Source organism: Macaca nemestrina, chromosome 11 (assembly GCF_043159975.1).
Source record: "Macaca nemestrina isolate mMacNem1 chromosome 11, mMacNem.hap1, whole genome shotgun sequence".
Taxonomy (NCBI): Eukaryota; Metazoa; Chordata; class Mammalia; order Primates; family Cercopithecidae; genus Macaca; species Macaca nemestrina.
In genome coordinates, this window is record NC_092135.1 from 87,229,156 (window position 1) to 87,250,610 (window position 21,455).

General features: G+C 39.1%; 1 protein-coding gene, 1 long non-coding RNA gene and 1 pseudogene across 5 annotated transcripts in view; 1 reads left to right on the plus strand and 2 right to left on the minus strand.

The window, feature by feature from the left end:
- LOC105468235 (collagen type V alpha 2 chain) overlaps positions 1-10,541 on the minus strand; it is a 274,423-nt gene extending 263,882 nt beyond the window's left edge. For both annotated transcript variants that reach the window (XM_071073054.1, XM_071073052.1), the window contains exon 1: positions 9,814-10,541. The gene's annotated coding sequence lies outside the window, so the exon portion shown is untranslated. The remainder of the gene's footprint in view (positions 1-9,813) is intronic.
- LOC112424348 (uncharacterized) overlaps positions 10,189-21,455 on the plus strand; it is a 69,144-nt gene continuing 57,877 nt past the window's right edge. For 2 of the 3 annotated variants that reach the window (XR_011609926.1, XR_011609925.1), the window contains exon 1: positions 10,190-10,328. This is a non-coding gene — a long non-coding RNA (uncharacterized lncRNA). Of the gene's footprint in view, positions 10,329-21,455 lie in introns of all 3 variants that reach the window. The other variant, XR_011609924.1, reaches the window with a different exon arrangement.
- Positions 14,525-21,455, minus strand: part of LOC105468238 (keratin, type I cytoskeletal 18 pseudogene) — a 157,749-nt pseudogene continuing 150,818 nt past the window's right edge.

Below are 21,455 nucleotides of genomic sequence, written 5' to 3' on the forward strand. Positions count from 1 at the left end.
CCCAGAAGGAAATCACTTTATGCAATGGATAGCTCCAACTCTTATGAAATGGAATTTTGGATTTCCCTAGAGAGAAAAAAGTAGTCTACTCCAACCCAAGGAACTCCACTAAGTGATCTGATTCTTGGCAACTTGGTAAACTAATTTGATACAATTGTCAATATATACCATGGGTAGATTAAGCCACATATATTGTATGGAAGACCACAGCTTATTAGTTGATAATTTACTTTTGAAGTGAGAAAAAAAATCTACTTAGGAAAATTGGCTCACGATTAATATCTATTTTAGGTAAAAAATTATCTAAGAGCTAAACTGAAACTATAGAAGACATCTCACCCTTACACCTTGACACTGGCCATTCTGCTGCTTCCAAAGGCTGAGGGCTTTATTGGTTAGAGCCTGCGTGCACTGCGCAGATGTCAGACCAGAAATGCTTTAGAATTAATACTCCCATGGGAGCAATTCTCAACCGGTGACTGATAGGAGTTGGTACATAAACATCCCGGTTAACTTTTCCCTCAGCTAGGATAAGTCTGAGGTATTCTACACTATCCCCCAGAGTTTTCTGGCAGGACAGAACAAGTGGTAACTGGTTTAATAATACACTATTATCTGACTGCGTCTCCCCAGAATTCATATGTTGACTCCTAACCCACAAAGTTAGGATTAGGAGGTGGAACCTTTAAGAGGGAATTAAGTCATGAAGGTGAAGCCCCCATGATAAGGATTAGTACTTTCATAAAAGAGACCCCAGAGAGCTAGCTATCCCCTTCAGCCACATGAGGACAGGCAAAAAGACAGTTCTTCATGAACCCATAAGCCAGCCGTCACCAAGCACTGAATTTACTGCTGCCTTTTCTTAGACTTCCCAGCCTGTGGAACTGTGAAAACTAAATTTCTATTGATTAAAAGCAACCCAGAGGGCCGGGCGCGGTGGCTCACGTCTGTAAGCCCAGCACTTTGGGAGGCTGAGGCGGGAGAATCACGAGGTCAGGAGATCGAGACCATCCTGGCTAACACAGTGAAACCCTGTCTCTACTAAAAACACAAAAAGTTAGCCGGGCGTGGTGGCGGGCGTCTGTAATCCCATCTACTGGGGAGGCTGAGGCAGGAGAATGGCGTGAACCGGGGAGGCGGAACTTGCAGTGAGCCGAGGTCGCATCACACTCCAGCCTGGGCGACAGAGCGAAACTCTGTCTCAAAAAAAAAAAAAACCGAACTCAAGTTATGGTAGTCTATTAGAGCAGCCTGACCAGGCTGACAAGCACCCTGTTGCTTTTCTTCCCTTCAGTGTCTCACTCCCTTACAAGTGTTTCCTAGAATCGGCATTCAAACTTGCACTATCAACCTTGTTTCCAGGTCTGCTGTTGGGGGAACATAAAATAAAATGAAGGTTATTTGATATTCTCTTCCTCTAGTTTTGAAAACTGTATTTATATAGCCTGTGTCAGTTGACCCTGTGAAAATACATGTACTATACAATGAGGCAGAAACAGCCACATCACATTTACCTTAATCAACTCTAACATTTGATTAGAGTCGATTAGAGGAGGAAAAATCTGATACCCCTTTTTAGTTATTTCAGAGGCTTTATTATATTCCTAATAACCTGTTATTCTTGGAATTTGTCACATTTGTCAGTGCAATCAAATGCTCTTAACATAATCACTTTCTAAAATGGAATTCATTTTTTAAGTAGAATATACTCATAAAAACTCATTAGAAAATTTCAAAGCAATGGCCAAATATGTCTTCATTATGTACTGGGCATTTCAAATGTTTGCCAAGAGAAGAACTAAAGCTATATTGCATTTATGTTTTCATTTCTACAAAGATACCCTTAAGTATCTATGAATAAAAATATGTCTTCCACATTTTTGGCCTCAATTAACAAATTACACACTCTTTTTTGTTTTGTTTTTTGGGATGGAGTCTTTCTCTGTCACAAAGGCTGGAGTGCAGTGACACAATCATGGCTCACTGCAGCCTCGATCTCCTGGGCTCAAGTAATCCTCTGATCCTCTCACCTCAGCCTCCTGAGTACCTGGGCAACAGGTACATACCACCATGCCTAGCTAATTATTATTAATTTTTCCGTAGAGGCAGGGTCTCGCTTTATTGCTCAGGCTGGTTTTGAACTCCTGGGCTCAAGCGATCCTCTTGCCTCCATCTCCCAAAGTCATGAAATTACAGGCATGAACCACCACACTCAGCTACACACTTTCTTTTATTCTTTCTAGAATAGAAAAGATTCCTAGAAAGTTTTATTACCAAGTGGGCATGTTTGAAAGCATGTTCCTCTGAATATGAAATATTATTCCCTCAAAATGTTCCACGCAAAGGACATTGTGGCAAATTAAGCTTGAGAAATGTTTCTGTTTGTCCCTCTAAAGATTCTGAGTCCAAATTAACATACTAAAGATTCCCTGGCTGGGGTATGTGGCTCAAGCCTGTAATCCCAGCACTTGGGAGACCAAGCGGGGTGGATCACTTGAGGTCAGGAGTTCGAGACCAGCCTGGCCAACATGGCGAAACCCCGTCTCTACTAAAAATACAAAAATTAGCCGGCTGTGGTGGCACGTGCCTGTAATCCCAGCCTCTTGGGAGGCTGAGGCAGGAGAATCACTTGAACCCGGGAGGCAGAAGTTGTAGTGAGCTGAGATCACACCACTGCACTCCAGCATGGGTGACAGAATGAGACTCAGTCTCAAAAGAAAGATTCCCAGAGGTCCTGAAGAAAAAAAAATTATTTAACTTAGTTTGACTAAATTGATTTAGCCATGTGGATGTATACAGTACAGAGACAAAACATACACAAAAAACATACACAAAAATATACAAATTCTGGTTCCACCGTTTCTGGCAGTATAAACTTGGCTGAGTTAAACGTAAATTCCATGAGCCTCCTTTTTTTAAATTGGGATATACAAAGAGTAAAGTTGATAGATGAAAATGTACTGTTTTATAAGTTTTGACACACATATGTTCCTGTGCAATCCCACATCAATCAAAGACAGAACATTTTCATCATCTTTTTTATTCAACAGTTTGACTCTGATGCTCACAGATGTGGTTTTCTTTGTATTTATTCTTCTTGGGATTTTTTTGAGCTTCCAGGATTTACAGATTACTGCAGTTTTTTAATCAAACTTAAAAAAATAGAAAACATAAATTTTCAGCCTCATTCTCTTCTCTTCTGAGCCTCTAATTACATCTATTCTAGGTTGCTTGAAAATGCTCCACAAGCACTAAGGCTCAATTCTTTTTTTGTCTTTATGCTTCAATGTAGGTGTTTCTCAAGTTTAGTCAAAAATTTTGCTGCTGCTTCCAATCTACTGTTAAGGCCATCTGAAAAACATTTTTTAAGTTTTAGATACGATACTTTTTTCTTCTAGGACTTCTATTGCTTTTTGTTTGTTTACAGTTTGCAAATTCTCAAATTCCCTATCTCTTCACACATTATACCCATCTTTTAAATTTATTCTTTTATGTATTTATCCTGTTGGACATTTTAAAGTCACTCTGCTTATTCTACTAACATCTATGTTTATAGGTCTGTTTCTAGTGACCAATTTTTCTCTTAACAATAGATCACATTTGTTGTTTCTTCATTTGTCCAGTTATTCTAGATTGTAACCAGCCATTACTGATTATAAATGGTACAGGTCTTTCATTGTATTATCTTCCTCTGAAAAGTGTTAGCTTTGTTTTAGCAAGCAATTAAATTATGAATAGAAAAGTTTTGCCTTAGTCCAAATGTAAATCCCTTATGTCTGGGATACAGTTATTTTTTAAAGTATAGTCTTTCTTGGGTTTCAGTGAAAATCCTGAAGTATTTACCAAGATTCTACAATCTGATAGGACTGGAACTCCAAACTCTGTCTCTCTCAAAATATCTGCTCATTCTTTTCAAATATTCAGCTGTTGTTTTCTTCTTGCACTAATATGGCAAGACTTCTGCATATGTGCAGATGAAAAGTAAGCCAAATAGTTGAGGAGAGTAGGGAATTTGTATAGATTTTAATGATTTCCCTCTTTGGCTTCCAGTTATTGGATTCTGCAACCAATTTCTAGCCAATCTGGTAGCCCCCATCCTCTGCCTCTTCCGGCTAGTAAAACTGCGACCTTCTGATCAAATTCTATATACTCTGTGCCATTTGTCTTGAAAATGCTCTCAGTGGAAAAGTCATATAAACATTGATCTCAACCATGGTGGTGCTGATCTTTGATTAAACAATTCTCCTCCAGTGTTATCTGCTTTTGATTGATTTCCAGTAACTTCAAAGATTTTTAAAAATATTTTGTATGCAGTTTGTAATTATTATCACTAGGATAATTAGTTCAATACAAACTACTGCACCACTACTGGAAACCAGACTGCACCTCTGAAATATCTTTTCAGTATTTATTTCTAATTTTATTACATTATAGTCAATGCAGTCTTATGACTACATTCATAACATAGTGTTATGGTTACATTAAATTTGTCATTATATTTAGGGCATTTTTTAAAACTCTAAAATGAGGATGATTTTTGTGTATGTTTTGTCTCCGCCCTTTATATGTTATTACACATTACATGCTAGTACCAAAATATCTCATGTATCCCATAAATATATATACCTACTATGTACTCAAAAAAATTAAATTTTTTAATTTAAAAATTGATTTACAGTGATTCATGTTTGTACTCATATAACTGACAACTTACTTATTATTTGATGAAGAGAAATCCAGATGCTTTCATATTGTGTGAGCTTTTCTTTTAAATGTTCTTACATAGAAGTCTAACCCATACAAACCACAACCACAAAAATGTCCTTCACATCTTTGATGGTAACTAAATACCTACAGTCTTGAAATACTTGCTTTTTCCAGAAGCTGAAGTGAAGTAGAGGTGGCCTCTCAATGCACATTTCTCCCATGATATTTCTCCACTCTATTTGCCAAACCAATGAAAGATATTTTCTCAAAAATGAATACCACTGTGAATTCCAACAGTTGGAATTTAAACATAGTATCACTTATTTTTTCAATTACTGTTTTTAATAATACTTTGTCAAATATTTTTCTCATTCCTTAATATTATATTTGGTAGATTCCATAACTTTCTAGTAACTTTTGGTTATTAAAATCCATTCCAATGTAAAGTTGCAATCTCAAACTCAATCTAAACTTTATCAGCCCCAAACATGAAGATAGACTTTGACTGCTAGAGGTAATGATGGGGCAGGAGACAGAGACAAGTCTGTATGTATGTGTTATTCTCTCCCTTCATCACTCTTTCCCTTCAAAGCCTAGCTCCTTTAATGGGTTGAGGGTAGGGAAAAGGGAGAGGGAGAGAAACAAGTGCCTTTTTATTTAACTGGCTGCTATTATAACCCTCTCTGTGACAGATTTCTCTGCTTCTCTGGCTGGACATTGATGCCTTATGCATGGAAGCCATCCAAATCCTGACTCTCTTGTGGGGGTTGTATGAGTTCTTAGAAAAGCCTTGAAGAGTTCCCTTATAGCACAATTCTCTGCTGAAGTAGCTTAAGCTCCAGGTCAACTTCATTCTGCAATCCCATCTCCCTCCCATGGCTATACATCTACTGCCTCTTCCTGCTGGGGTTTCCCTGATCAGCAAGAAGCTAAGTAGGGTGGCCAAAGTCTGCTTATCTTCTATGATATATGCCTGACTTCATCTTTGCCACACCAGATGGTGGGAGTGCAGTCTCTCTCCATTCTGCCAACAATCTCTTATAGTATTCTCATTCATTGAAATAGACCAAGAGACAGATTAGCACACTGGCTAAGCAGACATTCAAACAGGAAACACAATCCCAGCCAGTTTCTCCTTCTGGTAGGAACCTCCATTCTTTATGAGTGACTCTCTTGGAGGCCCTCTTCCTCCCAGTTTGGCTTTAGAAAGAAAAGAATCTCCATTTCTCCCCTAAAGAGGAGTAAGGGCTATATCTAACACAATCACTGCATGTATGGCACTTTCTATCTCTCTAACCTACTCTAACCTATTCATTTCATATAAGTGCATTCATTTCATGTAACCTATTCATTTCATTTCATATAGGATAATACAGAAGGGTTGGTTCTGTCACTTACTACTAACTCTGAAGGAAGTGTAAATTATGGGTCCTTAATATCTCAGATTTTTCAGCTTTGACCCTAAACATTGAACATTGAATCCCACTGAATATCCTGCTTCAAAAGCAAAATTTAACATTTTTAATGCTATCCCACAGCTTTTGTCTACCATTTTCTAGAGTTTTATTTAGCTTTGTTTTTCTAAAAGCAGTCAGCAAAATAAATATTGTATTAAACCCACAGTTATTTGCATACAACTAATAATTAAATTTTCCAGACCACTATCCAAGAAGTATATTTACTATTTTGCTGGCTTTAGGCTAAAGTTTTTAAACCATTAGTTTTTAATATTCATATTCAGATATATAATTACATTGACTTCAAAAAATCAGCAGTAATTTCAAAACTGCATTAATTTAAAGAGGTCCTGATTGCGTTAAGGCTATCATTTATTAAGATCATCTTTTTTGTTGTCATATAGACATATCATCAGGTTTAGGAAATATCTGCACCCCAGACCCATGAGCCCACCTTGATACATGGCTCAAATGCTAACTAACCTGCAAAGAAGAACTGCTGAGATCTGATATCAACATTCTGCCTATAATTTGTGGGGAAAACATATTTTAATATTTTAGGAGTATACTCCCTAATAGTACAATATAGTCATTTTAGAACATGAAATATGATGGGTATCTGTCAAATATTACTTGAAGATACCAACAAGTTATGGGAAAGATGAAGATTAAATTGCATTGCCCTTTTTGTGCTGTTCCTGGGCTGATGTTTAATGAAGTTCACAGCATCCATATTTCAGTGTTGGAGGAGAACAATCGATCTGTTTTGTTTTGATTCCAAAGCAAGTCATGGTGCTTTCATATTGCATTTAAGTACTGGCTTTAAGCAAAAAGTTAATTTAAAAAATGATCCTAAATCAAGAAGTTCTTTCTTAATGTAGATGAGACCCCGTTACATCTTTAAAAAAAAAAAAAAAAGCAACACCCAGAATTATTAAGAACTAACCTACTGTGCAAAGTGGAACTAGAGACTTGTGTAAAGATACCCTCTATGGCCTTTAAAATTCATCATAAGTAAGTAGGTACTGGCGGCAGTTCCCACGAAAGAAAAGAAAGAATAGCCTGTTCAGCAAGTCATTCCATAGTGTGCATCAATCTCCAAGTCAGAGAACCCCTTTAGGGATTGTTATACACAGATACTTGAGCCAAGCAGAGTCAAGCTTCTCATGACCAACTAATAATAATTAGTCTTCTGACTGAAAATACATTTTCCTTGCCAGTCAGCATATTATACTTTCTTTACAAATCATCTTTTTTCCCTGCAAGAAAAGTTGGGTGGACACATTTTTATGGATGTTTCTGTCTTTCTCTCTGTGACTATATTTTTTAAATCCACTCTATACATTCTCAGAAAAGAATCAGAAATTACATCAGAAACTATTCATCTAGAGAGACTGTGTAAAACTGGAAGTTTTTATTATATCCAGGTTTTCTGTTATCATCTATATTTTCTTCACTGTATTTGAAAATAAAAAAAATAATGTGTATATATGGCAGCAAATGTAGAGAAACAAAGAAGCTTTGTGTTTAGGACAACAAAGAAAGGAAGAAAGGTAAAACTGTATCCCCACTCTTCAGTCAAGTCTTGGGAGGGAAAAACCCCCAAAAATAAGATGACAGTTTTCCTGAGGGAGGGGAAGTAGGCACATCCCCAAGGGGCTACAGCCAGAGGAGGGAGAGCCCTGAAGACTGGGTGTGTCTGAGAAGTAAGTAGCAATAACAGTAGGCCTAGATGGTCCCAAAATACGCGAAGTGGCATCCATACTGCAATAGGCATTGGCTGTTTGTGGTTCAGACCACTGTTGGAGTTTTCATTCTAATGCTGCCCCGAAGAATAGAAATGTGACTTTGGGAAAACCAGATATTCTCTCTAAAGACTTTTTTTTAAAGGAAGATGATCATATGTTAACCATCTCAAAAGATTTTTTGTGAGAATTAAAAAAAAGACAATCTGGCTGGGCATGGTGGATCACACCTATAATTCCAGACCTTTGGGAGGCTGGGGCAGGAGGAATCTTTGAATTCGGGAGTTTAAGACAACACTAGGCAACATGGAGAAACTCTGTCTCTACAAAAAATATAAAAATTAGCCAGTGATGGTGGCAAACATCTATAGTCTCAGCTACTCAGGAAGCTGTGATGGGGGATTGCTTCGAACCCAGGAAGTAGAGGCTGCAGTGAGTCATGATCATGCCACTTCACTCTAGCCTGGGTGACAGAGTGAAACCCTGTCTCCAAAAAAAGATGATCTATGACAGCATCTCCCTCAGTCCATGTCTGCCACATTAAATGTTCATGGAAATAAAAGGTAAATATAAATGTGATACTGTTAATTACCCTGGAAAAACAATATGCTTCAACTGCACCTTTCTGATGCCCTACCCAATTCACTTAAACCACTTTAAGCCCAGTAAAATAATGTATTACCTGTTAAATCAGAATCATTAAATACTTGGGAAATAAGAATCTCTATACTTTTATATTAGAAGTTACCAAATTTTTATGTGTTTATTTGTGTTCTTTAAAAAATCAATCATTTTTACTGTTTTTTCCTCACAGTGCAGTGAATTACACAAATTTACAAAACTATATGAGATTGTTTGCCCAGATTTTATGGACTATCACGTTATTAAAGATTGTCACTGAAAAATAGTTAATAACATGGAAGACAGCTCCACAATCTGGTTTTACTACATGAGTTACTCAAAAAATGAATTTCACCAGAGATTCAATGTATTTATCAAACTAAAAGATAAAAATGTCTTGAATCCAGAAGAAACCACAAAATCAAATATTCTCCATATTTATTTGAGATATTCATAAAATATTTACATTGTTTGATCTTTCTTTTGTTAGAAAAGGAATTATTACCTAAAAATATATATAGTTTCCTGAGGAGTTTTGTGCTAACACTAGTCTGTATCTAAATCATAGAAAAGCAGAAATCAAAACGTAAATACAAATTTTTTTTCAGACATCACAGAACATATATAGTGATTTAGCCAGAATTAAAGCGGATAATACTATATCTCCAAAAATTGAATAACTATTTTATTTGAATAAAGTTTTCTACCAATATCCTCACTTAATCTGAAAATTTCATTATGAACATCCCATTTCTCTATATCCTAAATTTACAGTTTACTGAAAATCTACTCTAATTTTTGTCATTAGTTGCAGTTAACCAAATTAGTGTGTTTTAGGCTTATTTGCCATTCAAAGTAGTAAATACTGAAATTTCCCAGTAATTTCCCTGTGAATCACATAATTCTGAGATGTAAACATCTCCCAATATTGTCCACTAGCATTTAAAACTTGAAAGCTTCTCTGAAGTTAAGGGGTTGTTTGCATAGCAATATTTTAGGATAATGGGAAAACATTATAGTACCAGAAGCCTGAGCTTAAGAAGCCAGCTCCTTACCCTACAGACCCCTCTCAATTTCACCCCAACAAATACACAGAATATATAACTTCCTGAACAGGTGGTAAGCAGCAGTGCTCTCTCATCCACTTCACTCTCTCTCTTCCTATTTTCGTATAGGTCGTTCTTGCCCAACAACCCTGATCGAAAGTGCACTTCAAAAAATAATATCTTAGAATTATAGAAATCCCCATTATGTGTGGTTTTGCTTTTCACAATTTCAGTTACCTGTGGTCAATCAAGGTCCAAAAATATTGAAAGGAAAATTCCAGAAATGAACAAATGCATTTTAAATTGCCCACTGTTCTGACTAGCATGATGAAATCTTGCACTGTCCTGCTTCATCAAGCCCAAACGTTGACTCATCCCTTTGTCAGACATATCTACACTATCTACACTCCTGGCCTGTCAGTCCCTTAGTAGCTGGCTAGCTTATCAGATCAACTACTGTGATATCATAGTGCTTGTGCTCAAGGAACTCTTATTTTACTTCATAATGGCCCCAAGCCCAAGAGTAGTGATGCTGGAAATTTGGATATGCCAAAAAGGAACCACTTCCATTAAGTGAAGAGATGAAAGTTCTCAACTCAATATGGAAAGAAAAAAAAAATGGTGTGCTGAGATTGCCAAGATCTATATTAATAAGAAATATTCTATCCATGAAATTCTGAAGAAGGAAAAAGAAATTTGCACTAGTTTCACAGTTGCCCTTCAAACTGCAGAAGTTACAGCCACAGTGCATGGTAAGTGCTTAGTTGAGATGGAAAGGACATTAAATTTGTGGGTGGAAGACATAAACAGCAATTGGCAGCAATTGGTTTCTGGTTCAGTACTATCCACAGTTTCAGGCATGCATGGAAATCCTAGACATTCCTCCCAAATAAGGGAGAACTACTGTATTTCTCTTACATTCATTTCTCTTATATAAAAGTGCTTTGTAAACTATAACACTGTTTAAGACTTGCTTTCAGGTGCATGTTTCCATTCTTATTCCCTTTTCAATAAATCTGCCAATCACCGCAATCTCTATATGCCCCCCCAAAACTGTTCCCGGATATTCACCCTGGAGTTGGTCCTGTCAAACCACCTAAAGAGCTGGGAACATGACTAGTATTCCACACTAAATCCTCTCCTGCTTAAACAAGTGTTAAAGCAAACTAAATAAGGCCTGAGAAGGACTCTGTACTTCTACATTTGAGCCCTTATGGATGAACTGTAACCTAGCTTAATAGTCAGACAAAATTGAAAGCCTAACTTAATAGTATGCAGTTGTAACAATAGCTGACTGTTGGCCAATCCCAGCAGCATACTTCAACCACTCATAGATTGCTGAATGTTCAAACTGTGTTCAAATAAAGCAAACGCAGAGCTGTAACCAATGTCACTGTTTCTGTACCTCACTTCCAATTCCTGTATGCCACTTCACCTTTATTGACTACAAATTTGTTCTGACCACGAGGCACCCCAAGAGTCTCTGTGAATCTGCTGTGATTCTCAGGGCTGCCCGAGTCATGAATCGTTCTTTGCTCAAGAAAATGCCTTTAAATTTAATTTGGCTGACGTTTTTCTTTTGTCACAAGCTAGAGCAGATTAGGTCTCTGCAACTAAAGATACTAGCAATATGGTCTTACATTTTATGTTCTGTGAAGGTCTTTTTCTGTATCTCAAAATTTTGCTATATTTTAAGGCTTGTATGTATGTATTTATAAGATTTTTTTCCTATTGCATTTCTAATTAAGTTCGCTGTTATATAAAATAGTCACATTGTTCGACTGTTTTAGAAGTTCTAATTACTATACAATCAGTTCTCTTGGATTTTATAAGTAAATAATCATTTTACCAAAAATAACAAGGGCTTTATTTCCCCTTTTCCAACATTCATAACTCTCATTTTTTTACCTTGTTACTTTGGCTAAGATTAGCAGCACAATATTGATTAGTAATAGTGATACAGATAATAGTTGTATTAGTCTAATCTTGCATTGCTATAAAGAAATACCTGAGACCAGATAATTTATAAAGAAAAGAGGTTTAATTGGCTTGTGGTTGTTCAGCCTGTACAGGAAGCATATTGCCCGCATTTGCTTCTGGGTGAGAGGGAGCCCGGAAGCTTATAATCACGAAAGGTGAACATCACATGGCAGGAGCGGAAGCCAGAGGTGGGGGGACGTGCCACACTTTTAAACAATCAGATCTCATGAAAACTCACTCACTGTCACAAGGACAGCACCAACGCATGAGGGATCACCCCCATGACTCAAACACCTTCCACTAGGCCCTATCTTCAACCCTCGGGATTGCATTTCAACATGAGAATTGGGCAGGGACAAACAGCCAAACTATATCACCAGTCATTCTTACATTTTTCTATATGTAATAGGAGGTGCCTCTGAGCTTCTGGTAGGTAGTGAAGTAAATAAAATTTTATCACTTTCTTTTCAGTGAAAAGCATATTGTGCCATGCACTATGTGCTATGTACGAAGTTTTTCAATGAGAAGAAAGTGATCAAATTTTATTAATAATGTGATCAAATTTTATAAATAATATGAATAAGTCAAGTCAAACAAAGACTGAGAAATGACTGCTTATGAGGCTCACACAAAAGAAAACAGAAATATATTTGAAGTTTGAAACAAACAAAATGGAAAGAAAAAGATCAGGAAAATACTAACAAAAGCTAACAGCAATTTTTAACATTAGACTCCAAAACAAAAATTTAAAAGATGGAATACTTCATATTGCTGCCAGAAATAAAATAATTGCTATCCACTTGGTATCAGTAGCCTCACAAACCTAGCATCCCAGTAGTGGCATGTGAATAAAGTAGTTCCAGTAGGAAATGCGTGGGCCCAACAGCACAGCTTCGCGTTTATGAGCCTGCTGCTATGATTTGAATGTTTGTGTTCCCTCCAAAATTTATGTTGAAACGTTATCCCCAATGCAGGAGTATTAAGTGGTGAGGCCTTTAGTAAGCGATTACTTCATGAGGCCTCCTCCTTCATGGATAAGATTAAAGCCCTTATAAAAGAGACTTTACAATATATTCAGCCTTTTGGCCCCTCTGCCTTTCACCATGTGAGGATGTAACAATGAGTCATTATCTTGGAAGCATGGAGTAAACCCTCACCAGATACCAAACCTTACAGCACACTGATCTAGAACTTCCCAGTCTCCAGAACTGTTAGAAATAAATTTCTATTGCTTATAAATATCCAGTCTTTGGTATTCTGTTATAGCACACAAATGAACTCAGATAGGTCCTTTGCCTACTTCTGCCACCAAATGTCCAATCTGCCAGTAGGAGAAACCTACACTGAAACTCTTACACAGCACTATTCCTTGACGAGATCAATGGGCTAATTGGTGACAGTTGATTACACTGAATATCTTCCATCCTGGAAGAGAGAGATACTCAATCTAAAAAAAAAAAAAAACAACAACACTAGACATAGACATATATGCTAGAATTATATTTGTTCAACCTCCCTTCAGGGCATCAGTCAGTACCTCTTTCTATTAGGACGCATTTGATCCACCAGCATGGGATTCCTCAGAATAGTGGATTCACTTTACAGGAGAAAAGTGTGGAAGTGAGTCCAATAGCCTGCTGCAGGCCATTTCAATTTTCTGTTGAAGGACTATTGAATTGAAGCACCAGCTTAACGCAGAAGCAATGTTCTCTGAGAATGGGGTGCCATCCTCCAATATACAATACAGACATTAAATCAAAGAACTTTGTACTAGTATTGTGCCATGTACTATGTGCTATGTACATTTGTATATTTCCAACAGGAAGATTGCAGGGGTCCAGGAATCAGTGAGGGAAGCAAAGGTGGCCCCACTTACCATACCATCGTCCTCAATCACCCACTAAGGTACTTGAGCATATCTTTCCATCTAACATGCTCCAGAGTACTCCCCATGGACTAGATTGAAACTTTGTTGGGTCTGCATCACAGATCAGCTTGTCTATTCAATCCTATCTCCTCCCAATTCTTTCCACAGGTGTTGATTCCTAATAATTATCCTGTACTCCAAACTCCATCTCAGAATCTGCTTCCACATAACAGGACCTATAATAAATGCATCTTCATCATGTGCATTTTTAGGAATGCTGTCAGAACCATGTTCACATTTCTAACAATAAACAAACCAGTGTGTTCATTAATGAGGGAATTCTGGTTCATAGCTTCCTCAGTGAGGACCTGTCTTGACAATGGGAAGTGACACAGATTCTATTAATGTTAGCTTGTTTTTATTACCTAACAAGTCACCATGCTTAATTCAGTTGTCATTCTTTCTAAAATAATAATGCCATTACTTGACATTGCTTTTCACAGGGACTATTTGACAGTCTTACAGATCTCTAGAATAATTCCACTTTCTTTCTTTGTAAGTCACAGGAGTTCAAAGTACAAGAGTTTATCATTTGCTCTTGGTTAAAGTTTATTTCTTTGTACTGTTGGTGTGACGAGTGTTTGAGGAATTGAATGAACAGTGCATTAAACATTCTAAATGTAAAATGTAATTATACATAATCCTCTTCCTTCATTAACAAACATTATCCACCCATTTCCTCAAAATATGACGTGACCCAATAAGTAAATTTCTAATATGCATATTTTGTACGTTTGTGTTTGCCTTAAAGGAAATACAAATTACTGGAAAAAAGTTTATTGATATATTTCTTAAAATATTAAAACATGCTAATATGAATTCAGTCTTCAAAGGTGAAAAAGAAGTTCCACATATATAATGCATCTGAATTCCTTTTTAAATAGAATTCCTTTTAAATTCCTTTTTTTTTTTTTTTTTTGAGACGGAGTCTCGCTCTGCCGCCCAGGCTGGAGTGCAGTGGCCGGATCTCAGCTCGCTGCAAGCTCCGCCTCCCGGGTTCACGCCATTCTCCGGCCTCAGCCTCCCGAGTAGCTGGGATTACAGGCGCCCGCCACCTCGCCCGGCTAGTTTTTTGTATTTTTTAGTAGAGACGGGGTTTCACAGTGTTAGCCAGGATGGTCTCGATCTCCTGACCTCATGATCCGCCCGTCTCGGCCTCCCAAAGTGCTGGGATTACAGGCTTGAGCCACCGCGCCCGGCCTTTAAATTCCTTTTTAAATGATAAATAAAAATTATTTTAATTAATTTAGTATTTATCTTTTTTCCCTTTACACTTAAATTTTAATGTTGGGACAATAATGATTATGAAGCATTTGTGTACTCTGATTATGTTTCATTAAACAAAATTGAAATATGGTGAGATTTTTAACTTACTTGCTATCAATTAATATTCTACCTGCATATAAATTATATATATAATACTTAGAAAATTTTGAAAAAGCATACAAGAACAGCACATTATAAGAAGGTCAATAAAAATTAAAATTAATAAGCAGAAAGAAGAAATTTAGTACACAAAACAAAAATTAGACAATAGAATCCTACCACTGTACATTTTTAAATGTGTGTCAATCAGAATTAATAATGCCAGGTGCTATAACAAACAATCTCTCAACGGATTTGTCAGAGGCAATTGAACCAGAGTGACTCCATTTTGAGTGAGGGCTAGGAAAATGAGGATGGGGCTTGCTGAGCTGCATTCCCAGAAAGTCAGGTATTCTCAGCCTCTAGATGTTTACAGTTAAGGGAACAGATTGATAATATTTACTAACAAACACAGACTTGGGAGTGTCCTAATATCTTGATATCTTAAGAACAAAAGCATTACTAATTTTGCTTTAAAGATAACAATATTGATTCTCGCAAAATACAGTAATTACGAAAATAAATCCTTTATCACAAACCCTTGTAGCAGGGCACATCTGCCCACGATTCTTTTATCCTGTATATAAACCAGCATTGTACATAGGGTGGACGCATTCCTCCTCTTACTTTTGGGAATGGCCTACAATGTCTATGGAATAGCTGTTCTTTTACTTTACTTTCTTAATAAACTCACTTTTGCTTTGCACTGTGGACTCACCCTGAATTCTTTCTTGTGTGACATCCAAGAACCCTCTCTTGGGGTCTGCATCAGGACCCCTTTCCTGTAACAGATTTGGGCAATAAACTGGAGTGTGGGTGTGGTATGTAGGTGTGGGTGTAGGGATGTGTTTTCTCATGGAAAATCTCATGTGTATTGTAAACCAAAAATAAAATTATAAGCCCTCCCCACTCTCTCTCAGCCAAGGGCATTCCAAAATAAACCAGTTCAGGCCATGAAGAGAAGGAGGAAGGAGGGTCAGACACGCCTCATTATACCCTCCTCCCTTTGGCACTCAGGCATAGCATTAACATTAGGCAATAAGACACCAAAATCCAGCCTGACTCTCTAATATAGCATCACGTGACAGATGGCTGGCCCTGAAAGAAATCAAAGTATTTTACCCCAAAATACATTTATTTGACATATTTTGAAATGGCCCTGCAAAGCTATCTCTTATGGGGGAAAATCTACTTTTTGTAGAAAATCCCCATTCCTTTCTAGGCCTTTCCCTTGATCCAGGAGAGAATTAACTTAGAGTCTGGCACCCTTTTAGGTTTGATAAGACCTCTGAAGCTGCTACCAGGAGGCTTTATCTGCATGATAAAACCTTGGCCTCCACAACCCCTTATCTTAACCTAGACATTTCTTTCTATTGATTCCAGGTCTTTAGATAATAACTATTTCAGCAATTGCCAATTAGAAAACCTTTGACTCCATCTGTGACCTGGAAGCCCTCCCTTCAAAGAGAGGGCTTCAAGTTGTCTTACCTTTCTGGACTGAAACAAAATTGTTACACACATTGACTGATGTCTTAAGTCTCCCTAAAACATATAAAACCAAGCTGTAACCTGACCACTGTGGGCACATGTTTTGAGGACCTCCTGAGGGCTGTGTCACTGGCCACTGGTCACTCATATTTGACTCAGAATAAATGTCTTCAAATATTTTACAGAGTTTGATTCTTTTTGTCAACAGTATGTTTCTGATTTGGTGACTCTCTTGGGCAGCTCTGCTTCAAGTGGTGACTTAGTAATCACAGCTCCTTTTGTTACAGGAGGTAGCTAGTCAGGCATGAATAGGGCATGAGAGGGCCTCTCCCCAACAACCTCATCGAGAATGTCAGGTAAGCATCAGGTGATGGTCAGGTGATTGTTACACTGTTTCTCTAAAATAATAATTGGTCACAGCCAGCACCAGGAAAAGGGACTCTCCCAATAGGTAGAAAAACCTGAAACTAGTGATCAGCAGCATCCTAATAAGATCTCAGGAGTTGGGTAAGTGGGCTCAAGCATGCGCACTACGAGGCAAAATGGCTGAGTTTAACTTACATATGACCTTCTAGGAGCATTTGACTGGTAACAGAAGAATGTCCCAAGTGAGCATACATATAACTCCAGTAAACACACTGCACGTATGGCACCTCCCAAGTGCTGGCAGGCCACTGCGCATGCAGACTGCCCACCCCAAGGAAATAATCAGGGGAGAAGTGACACATGACCCTGAAAGTATGCCAACAAACAGTGCAATTGATCTCTCAAGTCACTTGCTTGGCCCTCTTCTAGGTGTACTTTACTTCCTTTTGTTCCTGCTCTAAAACCTTTTAATAAATTTTCACTCCTGTTCTAAAGCTTGCCTCAGTTTCTCACTCTGTCTTATATCCCTCGGTTGAATTACGTCTTCTCAGGAGGCAAGAATTAAGGTTGTGGCAGACCTGCATGGATTTGCCACTGTTAACACTTTCACACTGTGATGTGACCATATGCCAGACTTTTGTCTATGCTTCTGCTAGATCCTCTGTGTTCAGTCAGTTCACATGCATAGAGAAAGCATGTTAAAGTCTGCAAGATAATTTAGAGGTCATGCTTAAAACTGGCATACATCCATTCATATTCTGTTGGCCAGGCTTAGTTACATGGCCCCATGTAGATGCAAGGTGACTGCAAAGAATAGTATTTCTCTATGACTAAAAGAAAAAGAAAGTAGTTTGTTAAACACATAGCAATTTCTCTGCTTTACAAGGCAGAATATATATAAATAATGAGCTTAATCATTCTTATTTTCTTATCAGTGGAAGCAAAGTTGTATGTAAGGAAAAGAAACATTTCTCTGTTAATAAATGATTTTTTAAAATATGTATCAAGTGAGTGCTAATACAAGGAACATTAACAATAGATAATGCCACAAAGTGGTTTTCCAAAAAATATAAATAACAATCTAATAAAAAAACTGGCAAAAGATTTGAATAGATGTTTCTCAAAAGAACACATACAAATGGCAAACAGGCATATGAAAAGGTGCCCAACATCACTGATCATCAGAGAAATGCAAATCAAAACTACAATGAGATATCATTATAACATTTGGACATAAAATGGCTTGTATCCAAAAGACAGGAAATAACAAATGCTGAAGGAGATGTGTAGAAAAATAAACCCTTGTGCACTATTGGTGGGAATGTAAATTAATACAACCACTATGGGGAACAGTTTGGAAGTTCCTCAAAAAACTAAAAATTGAGCTACCATATAATCCAGCGATCCCACTGCTGGGTATATATACAAAAGAAAGGAAATGAGTGCATTGAAGAGATAACTGTATTCCTCTGTTTGTGGCAGCACTGTTCATAATAGCTAAGATTTGGAAGCAACCTATCAACAGATGAATGGATAAAGAAAATGTGGTGCACATACACAATGGAGTGCTATTAAGTCATAAAAATGAATGAGATCTAGTCACTTGCAACAACATGGATAGAACTGGAGATCATTATATTAAGCAAAATAAACCAAGCACAGAAATACAAACATCACATGTTCTCACTTATTTCTGGGATCTAAAAATCAAAACGATTGAACTCATAGAGATAGGGAGTAAAAGGATGGTTACCGGGGGCTGGGAAGGGTAGTGGGGAGCAGGGGGAGGGGGGGATGTTTAATGAGTACAAAAAACAATTAGTTAGGAGTGGCTGGCTGGAGTTCCAGGCCAGTGGGTCTTATACTGTGAGGCACCATGGAAGTGGGGCCCACAGACTCTTGCTACTCAGCCCCCTGGATTCAGCCTCATTCCTAGGGAATTGTTTAACAGCTTTTGAAGTATCCAAGGCAACCAGGGGCTGAAGTGGACCCCCAGCACTGCATAGGTGCTTTACAAAAATGTAGTCAGACTACTTTCTTTTTTTGACTTCCGAACATTTTATTGACCTCCTGCTCCCCAAAGGGTATGCTGTTTCTGCTGGCTTAATGTCTCAGAACTTTGGTGTCATTGGTCTCAGACACCACTTTGCCATCCAGTATCTGGCGGGTAGTGGTCTTTTGGGTGGTTTCCATGGAGTTGCTGCTGTCCAGGGCATCACCAAGACTGAAGTCCTCGCCATCTTCCAGCAGGCGACGGTAGGTGGTGATCTCAACCTCCAGCTTGACGTTGATGTTCAGCAGGGCCTCCTACTCCTGGGCTTGGCACTGTCCCTCTGCCCGAGTCTGTGCCAGCTCTGACTCCAGGTGCAGCAGGATCCCGTTGAGCAGCTCCATCTGCTGGGTGTAGTGGGCCCCCACCTCCCTCAGGCTGTTCTCCAAGCTGGCCTTCAGATTTCTCATGGAGTCCAGGTCCATCTCCAAGGACTGGACTGTATTTCTCAGCTCCATGAGCATCATCTCAGCAGCTCCAATCTCGGTGGACGGCGTGGTGACCACTGTAGTCTCTCCTCAGTCTGCTGAGACCAGTACTTGTCAAGCTCCTCTCGGTTCTTCCAAGCCAGCTCGTCATATTGGACCCGGATGTCTGCCATGATCTTGATGGGGTCCTGAGATTTGGGGACATCTACCTCCAGGGTCAACCCAGAGCTAGCAATCTGAGCTTGTAGGCCTTTTACTTCCTCTTCGTGGTTCTTCTTCATAAAGAGCAGCTCCGCTTTGAGAGCCTCAATCTCTGTCTCCAGCTGCAGCCGAGTGACATTGGTCATCAGTGACCTTGTGGAGCCCATGGATGTCACTCTCCACAGACTGGCACATGGCCAGCTCTGTCTCATACTTGACTCTAAAGTCATCAGCAGCAAGACGGGCATTGTTGATCTGCAGAACGATGCCAGCATTGTCCACAGCATTTGCGAAGATCTGAGCCCTCAGGTCCTCGATGGTCTTAAAGTAATGACTCCAGTCTCTAACCTGGGGTCCCTTCTTCCCCAGGTGTTCCTGGATTTTGTTCTCCAGCTTCCTGTTCTCAGTCTCCAGGCTCCTCACTCTGTCCAGGTAGGAGGCCAGGTGGTCATTCAAGCTTTGCATGGTCTCCTTCTCATTCTGGATGTCTCCCATTCCTGCCAGACCCCTGGCCATCCCCACAGCCAGGTCCCGGGATTCCATGCCACCCTGGAAGCCGGTGGAGTGGGACACGGAGATCCAGGAACCACAGCCCCCAGCACCTGCATAGACACTGGCTGCGCTGCTGACCGGCCGGGTGCCGTAGCTGGGCACCTGGACAGAGCCCAGGGACCAGTACTTGGTGAAGGTAGAGTGAGTGGTGAAGTGGTGAAGCTCATGCTGTCCCAGGAGGAGAGCAAGAGGACAGGACTCAGGCTTTGCTGACGACCCAGACAACTTTTTAAAATAGGCCTTTGATCCCATTTCTCCTGACTGGGTCAGACCTCAGATCTGGAGTCGTCAGCCACCTCCTACAGGTGCGTTCAGGCTGGCAACAAGTCTGTACCTCCCTGAGATGAGATGGTCAGCAGTGCAGTCAGTGTCTATGCAGATGCTGGGGGCTGTGGTTCCTGGATCTCCGTGTCCCACTCCACCGGCTTCCAGGGTGGCATGGGATCCCGGGGCCTGGCTGTGGGGATGGCCAGGGGTCTGGCAGGAATGGGAGACATCCAGAATGAAGGAGACCATGCAAAGCCTGAACGACCACCTTGCCTCCTATCTGGACAGAGTGAGGAGCCTGGAGACTGAGAACAGGAAGGGGCAGAGGAAGGGGCAGGCTGCCATCTTTGCTCATTCACATCCTTCACTGGTGATGCCTCTATGTACTGGAAAATCTGAGTTGATCAGGGACTAGAGAAGACTCCCAGCATACCACAGCAGCCCTGCTGAAAAGTAGCTAGACTGTTAAAGGGAAAAAAAAAAAATCATCCAAAAGTCAGCAACCTCAAAGATAGAAGGTAGATAAGCATACAAAGATGAGAGAAAGATTCAGCACAAGAATGCTGATAAAACATTGCGGGAGTTGACAGACAAAATAGCTGGTATAAAGAAGAATGTAACCAACCTGACAGAGCTGAAAAACACCCTACAAGAATTTCATAATGCAATCACAAGTATTAATAGCATAATAGATCAAGCGGAGGAAAGAATCTCAGAGCTTGAAGACTGCCTGTCTGACAAGATGGGAGCAGACAAAAATAGAGAAAAAAGAATGAAAAGGCATAAACAAAACCTCCAAGAAATGTGGGCTTATGTAAACAGACTGAATCTATGACTGATTAGTGTCCCTAAAAGAGATGGGAAGAATGGAATCAATTTGGAAAACATACTTCAGGATATCATCCATGAGAACGTTCCCAACCTAGCTAGATAGGCCAACATTCAAATTTCATAAATGAAGGAGAAATAAGATCCTTTTCAGACAAGCAAATGCTGAGAGAACTTGTTACCTCCAAAACTGCCTTACAAGATATCCAGAAGGAAGCAATAAATATGAAAAGTAAAGACCATTACCAGTCACTACAAAAACACAATGAAGTACACACACCAGTGACACAATAAAGCAACTGCATTAACAAGTTTGCAAAGTAACTAGCTAACATCATGATGACAGGATCAAATCCACACATATCAATACTAACCTTAAATGTAACTAGGATAAATACACCAATTCAAGGACACAGAGTGGCAAGCT